This window comes from Paramacrobiotus metropolitanus, unplaced genomic scaffold (genome assembly GCF_019649055.1).
Source record: "Paramacrobiotus metropolitanus isolate TYO unplaced genomic scaffold, Prichtersi_v1.0 Parri_scaffold0000081, whole genome shotgun sequence".
Classification (NCBI taxonomy): domain Eukaryota; kingdom Metazoa; phylum Tardigrada; class Eutardigrada; order Parachela; family Macrobiotidae; genus Paramacrobiotus; species Paramacrobiotus metropolitanus.
Genome location: NW_026570301.1, coordinates 331,092 through 338,535, shown reverse-complemented (window position 1 = coordinate 338,535; position 7,444 = coordinate 331,092).

The following is a 7,444-nucleotide window of genomic DNA, read 5'->3' as shown; positions in this document are numbered from 1 at the left end:
AAACGGCTAGATGGATGCCGCCACAGCAAAGAGAAACGGCTATATGGATGCCGTCATCGCAAAAAGGAAATAGAACGGTTATAAGGATACCGTTACAGAATCAAAGGTCACCGCAGAATGGTACTGCGAGTGGAAACGTCCAAGTGGATAAAAGGTCACCGCAGAATGGTACTGCGAGTGGAAACGCGCAACGGGACCAAGGGTCACCGCAGAATGGTACTGCGAGTGGAAATTGTCGTGACGGTAGCGCGACACTGCAAAAAGTGCAGCTAAACGAAAGGTCACCGTACTGCAGCGAAGAAGTGTTAGCGCAACGACGCGCACAACGGAACGCAAAGATTAAACAGGCGCTGCTGAATCAGCAGAAACCGCAGAACGACACTGCGCAAGAAGGAAACGAGCAGCATGCGAAATTCCGAAAATTTTTGGCAGAAAACGATAAGGCGAATGAGCCAAGTTGCGATTGTTACGGGGAGCCAAAGCCAAAGTTTTGGAATTGTTCAGAAGACGAAGAAGAGAAGCTGGCAAGGCAAGAATGGATTAAGCAGAATATCACCGTTATTAGTAGAGATGAAAGGTCACCTTCTGTTGGAAAAGTTCAAGTGAAAGGTCAAGGAGCAAGTGCAAACGCTAAAGGTCACGGTGAAAGCGCCGTGTTAAAAGGTCAAGAAACAGACTTGACACTGCGAACAGCGCAGCAAAAGAATAGCGAATTGGCACAACAGAACTCCGATGACTCACTTGTCGATGCAGTAACGTTGCAACGGAAGGAAACCTGGCGAAAAGTGGCTTACAGACCGAATGGCAATCACGGGATGTGGATACCTGTAACGCCGAAAGCAAAGCAGGAAGCGAGAATGTCACAAGAGGACTACTGGGACATGCAACAGTTGCGAACGCAATGCGAAAGAAAGCGATTAGAAGAGTTGGTTACCGGGAAACCAGCGCAAAGGTCACCGAACCCAGTCCCAGCATTTGATCCTGCTGAATATAAGAAGGCATTCACCGACGCGAATTATCGACGAAATGCACCGCCAAAGGACAAACCGCTGAATTATGGAGAAAAAGTCCCCATACAAAAGTTGACAGGTGGCGGATTTGTCATGAAGCGCAACGAAAGGCAACAGGACTTAGCGCAAAATGAACAAAAAGGACGGTCAAATGAGATGGCGCAAACGCAACAGAGTAGCACAGTTGAAAGGTCACGGGACTTATCGCAAGCACTACAGAAGGATGCTAACGACAGGTCACCAGCCCGAACAGATGGAATGTCTTCACAAATTGACCCAACGAAAACGAACAATGAAGTATCTGCAAAGGTGATGCAGTGGATGACCGAAAAGGGATACGATATGGTTACATATGAAAGGTCATCAGATGAGACGAAAGATAATGAAGAAGACGAACTTAAGCGAGCGGACAAAATAACAAGCGAAGTCATTGAGAAGCTGCGAGATAAGCGAAATGAAAACCGTAAAGAGGAGCTGATTCATCAGGCGATAAACGAAGTGACAAAAGGTCACACAGCTAGCACAAAAGCAAATGAGCAAGTGCGGAATGCTGAAAAGGTCACCAGTGTCAAAACGACGGTAGAAAAGCAAACAAATAAAGAAAAGCCGCGAAAATTTTACGATGTCCAAACTGACGTGCCACACAGGATTGACAAGTTGAGTGAAATACTGAAAGGTCACAGCACTCCAGCTAAAGGGCAAGTGCTTCCCGATATGGATCCGGGACCAGTATCGCTCATCCCTGTGAAATGTAAGATTCATACCTTGAAGATTCAAAATGGAAAATTGCCCAAGAGAATTGAAGCATACACTCACGAAGTGAAAGTGGGAGACATAAAGGTCAACGCAATGTTGGACACCGGCGCTGAGACGTCGCTGATCAGCAAACCGTTTTGCGAAAAGAATGGACTCCACATGCTCCCATTGCCACCTGATAGACTGGTGAAAATAAACGGAATTAGCGGAACGTCAGGATTCATGGTGACACACTACTGCGTAGCACCAGTGACCTTAAGGAAAAAGACTAGCGAACATTCATTCTACGTCCGACCGAAGTGCGACGACGCACAGGTGTTACTGGGATTTGACTTCTTAGAAAAGAAATTTATACTGATGGATAATGAAGGGGAAGAAGAAAAAAAAGATGACCCCAAACCAGTCGCCAAAATTCAAGTCGGAAAGGTCACCGAACTTGTAAAACAGACGGGAAATGCTCAAACGGTTAATAAAACGCTAATCCCAGTACCAGAGGCACCGGGAAACAAAAAGAAAAAGATGGCTCCAAAAGAATTGTCACCATTTCAACAGTTGCAAATGATTCAACAGGAGATTGAAAACACGTTAAACCGGACAATGCTGACACAAAAGGGAAGAGAAAAGGTCATCCCAGTATCAGAGGCACCGGGAATGACGAGAGTGCAGCAGAACGAGATCAGCCAACGGATAATCCCGGTACCAGAGGCACCGGAGAAGAAAAGCGAAAGCGTAAATGTCAAAAAAGTCAACGAAAGGAAAAGGGAATCGCTCGCGCCAGACATGGATGAGGCGATCATATTTCTCCCGGACGGGAGAAGTATGATCGCAGATGACTGTGAACAAGGAGCCACAGAAAATGGAAATGTTGAAAAAGTTATCCCAGTACCAGAGGCACTGGGACGGGAAGGCGAAAGGTCACCAATGACTGAGAACTTGGAACCAGAGCGCACTTCGAACCTTTTCGAACCACGATCTGCTACCGAAAATCAAAGGTCACCAACACTTGAAGAGATAGCTGCCACACAGAAAGAAGCGGCAGCTGCGGCGAAACAATCGCTTGTGCCAGGCATGGAGTGGGCAAAGCCTATCCCAGTACCAGAGGCACTGGGAGTAAAGACGGCCAAAGTATGGAAGGATAAAAAGAGTGAAAGGTTACGAGTCTTGAAACGAATAGCCGAAGAGGAACAGATGTTTACAAGTGAAATCCGTAACAAGGCGCTCGAACAGTTGAGAGGCCACCGAACACAAAAAGAACCAGAGGTTATCGAAATATCCTCTGAGGATAAAAGCGTGACCCAAATTGAATGTGAGGAAGATACTAAAGCACAGGAAGAAGTTAAACCCCGAGCGAGTGAAAGGACACTAACCCCAGATGAACGAGCTAGTAGTTGTCATCACGGCTACTTTGAAGACCCGTGCAGAATACAACCACAATGGGAATGTGCTGAATGTCGCGAAAATGCCTCCCAAGATGACCTTTCACAATGGCCGAAATGTAGTGCCGCAATAGCAGATCCTAAAGGTCACGTTCAAAAGGAAGTAAAAAGTATCATGCGGACAAACGAAATGTGGAAGCCACACATTGAGCGGTATCACTGTAACAGATACCGGACTTGGTTGTCATGCGTGAAGAGCTTCATTATCGGGAGAGGAAGATGGCTAAACCATTGGTTACAACGTGTCGAGAAAGGAATCCAGGATCCTCTTGATCCGGTAGCAACCGAAAGGAGATTCGAAAGAGAGATAGAAGAGATGAACGAGGAAGGAGAAATGTGGGAAGAAGCGAGAGTTGACCTCTTCTTTGACTTCCGTGTGAACCACATGTATAAAGGTGAAGGGAGAACGATCATCTTCCCGGCAAGACTTGGTACCCCTGTCTACGAATCACTTGAAGTATATTACAACGCGTTAAAGGAGGGGAACGAAGAAGTATTCCAAAAATATTGGAATGAATTTGAAGAGGAAATCCCCAGATTTGATGTGAAAGAGATGCGAGAACTACAGGTTACCCGGAAAAGAAGGTTACCGGGATTAATGCAAAAGAAAAAGGTGACCTTTGCACCAGATCCAGATGGAGTGGACTACCCCGAACGAGGCGGTGATACATGGTGCATGTATGAAACGATTCCAAATGATGAATGGGTCACGGAAGAACTGATGGCAAACTGCATCTTTGTTGGTCCTAAACGACCTAAAGGTTACGAAACAGTTCAACAGGATGAAGTTGATAAGGGGACAGCAAAAGAAACAGAGAAGGAGGAACAGTTGAGATAGTTGAAGGATGATCGAACGAAACGAAAGAAAGTTCAGAGTCGGCATTCGACATTGCACAGATGTTAACGGACAGAGGTGAAATGTGGAAGAAGTTTAAAGAAGAAGTTGAACGAATATCGAATGAACAGCAAAACCCAGTAACGGAGGCAAAAAACGGGGAAAGGTCACCCGATTACGGTGAGGAATGTCCGCCGGTCGAGTCGACCGAAAAGCCACTGTCGAGTCTGGAAGAAATAAATGAATTAGAAAAGTCAAAATCGAACGAAGAAAGGTCAAACTCCGATCAGTCAGAAAGGTCACCAACGAGAATTCGAGTAGCAAGGAGTCACCCGAGAGTCGCCGGACGAAATGGGCGAAAGGCAAAAGAAGGGGACAAACCCCTGCTCAAAAATTCAAAAGTGAAAAAACTTAGCGATTCGCGAGAAAACGAAAGTGACCTTTCATCAGAAGACGAAGGAGTTGACGAACGCCCACTTGAAAAAGCTAACAAAGGTCAAACTACTGCACAAGAATATGAGAGCAGTAACTCGGATTCAGAGTGGACGAGTTCAAGTGATAACTCAACAACTTCGGAAGATTCAGGTGTAAGTGACCTTTCAGAACAAGAAGATTTAATGGACTTGGATGAAGATGACGAAGTAGATGAGGAAAAAGAAAAGGATATTAAAGTCAGAAGGTTGAAAGTGGAAAAAGCCAGAATGTCGAAAGATGTGATTAAAGTCTACAGTGACCAGAGAATCAAATTGAAACCGTCAAACTGCACACGTGTAAAGGTCAAGATGGGAAAATATGCACCGGCCCAAAACAAGTTGATGTTTACACCGGTCCCACAAATGGAAACTGAAGTTCAACCGTTGGCAGGAGTGACGGACCATAGAGGAAAATACTTCGAAATCGTCATTGCGAATCATAGTAGCAAATACCGATCGTGAAGAAAAATCAGCTACTCGGCTATGTGGAGCCGTATGAACATATGGAGAATGTAAAGGTCAACGCAGGGACAGTAAAAAACGTACTCGAAGACCCTGAGGTGGACGATACAACGAAAGCTGAACTGAAAAAGATAATCGAAAACTTGAAATTGGGACCTGACCTTACCCAAGAGCAGAAAAACGACGTGTATAACGCGCTCTGGGAATTCTGGAAGGTCCTACCCACATCAAAGAAACCGTATGGAGATGTGAAAGGGGTCACTCACGTAATTGATACGGGAGATGCGAAAGCAGTTAAGTGTAACCCGGCCAGAACGAGTTGGACAGGCCGTGAGTTTATAACGAAGCATATCGAGGAGATGTTGGCACAAGATGTGATCGAACCGTCAGATGCCGAGTGGAGTTTTCCAGTCGTGCTGGCAGTAAAGAAAAATGGCGACGGAACGATGGGGACAAGATTTTGTGTCAACTATATCATGCTCAACAAGTTAACAAGAAAGAACAATTATCCGCTACCGAACCCAGATGAATTGCTTGACGCGTGTGCAGGCAACAAATATTACGGAAAAATGGACTTACAAAGTGGATTTTGGCAGATCCCAATGGATCCAGCGTCAATCAACAAGACGACCTTTGTAACGCAAGATGGAATGTACCGATTTAAAAGAATGCCATTCGGCGTATGCAACGGACCAGCAACATTCCAATTGTGTATGGATAAAGTACTTTCGAAAGCGAAAAGAAAGGGTTGCGTTTTCGGGTACATTGACGACGTAATCTTCGCCGGAAAAACTTGGGCGATCTTCATGCAGAATCTGCGAAATGTTTTAATGAGTCTGGTTGAACCGGGATTCACGATTAAACCAACCAAGTGCGAATTTGGAATGAGACAAATGGGATTTCTGGGTCATATACTCAGCGAAGACGGAATTCGTATGGATCCGGAAAAGGTCACCGCGGTCTCAGAATTTAAACGGCCTCAAACAGAAAGGCAGTTAAGGTCATTCCTTGGAATGGCGAATTATTATCGCAAGTTCATAATGGGATACGCACAGAAGACTTGCCACTTGTATGAGTTGCTGAGACAAGATAAACACGTGAAAAAGGACTGGACAGCAGTACTTGAGGAAGAGTTCAATAGCTTGAAAAAGTTGTTGTGTGAAGGTCCAGTACTGGCAAAGTTTGACCCAGCAAAACCGACCGTCATTGAATGCGACGCGAGCAAGGAAGGAATTGGAGCCGTACTGTCACAAGATGGACATCCAATCGCATATGCGAGCCGCGTCCTGCATGGAGCCGAGAAAAATTACGGCGTAACGGAATGGGAATGTCTGGCAGTCGTGTTCGCTGTCAGGAAATTCAAGCCGTACATTGATTACGCAGAATTCACCGTAAGGACGGATCATCAGGCACTGACCAACCTTTTGAGGTCACAAACGAATAAAGTTGGAATGAACCCGCGTTTGACAAGATGGGCGATGGCATTACAAGGTCATCAGTTCAAAATTGAATATAAACCTGGAAAGTACTGTGACAACGCGGACGCGTTATCATGAGCGCCAGTTGAAGGTCCGACGTGTCAAGAAGAGGAATTTGATGAGATTCCAAACTTCGAGGATTATAAGAAGGAATTTGACACGAAGGAACCAGCAATTGAAATTGGACAGCTGTTCCTGCAGATGGTGGAACAGAGAGAGAAGCGATTAAAGGTCACTTCAGCTACGGCGAATGAGTCGGCTGAAAACGAAGCGAATGTGAACCGCGTAAAAAGTTGGTTGCCCACCGTTAGTTACTTAAAGGTCACCGGACTTGAAGTAGAAGCCGAAGTTCATAACGGAAAGGTCACTGGACTTGATAAAGGAGCGGAATAGGGAGATGACCTTTGGGAAATGGACAAAGTTACACAAGCGTTAAACGAGTGTCCGATTAAGTTGCTGAGATTCCCAAAACAGACGAAAAAGAGGTACAAACCGCTACCACGATGCAAGGTCATCAGAGATTGGAACGAACTCAGTACAGCAACAGTGCGCATCGTTAACCTGCAAGGTGACGAAGACGAAGAAGATGACTCCAATCTGCAGCTGCGAAACAAACAATTGAAAGATCCTCATCTGGCAATGATTATAGATGAATCTGAACATCTACCAGACGCGGAAACAAGATCGAAATTCGAAGTGCACTACCAGTTATGGAACGGTATATTGTACCGAGTAAAGGATAAGAATGGGAAACTTGAAAGGTCATATGTCGTACCGTTGTCAATGCGAAGAGCGATAATCCACGCATTACACGACGAGAAAGCGGCAGGACATCTGGGATTCGAAAAGACATTATCTGCAATCCGACTACGATATTACTGGGATAGAATGAGTACAGATGTGAAGAACTACATACTTGCGTGCCAAGGTTGCCAGTTCCGCAAAACACCCAGAAAATGCCCGCCGGGAAAACTGCAGGAGATAAAGGTCGGAC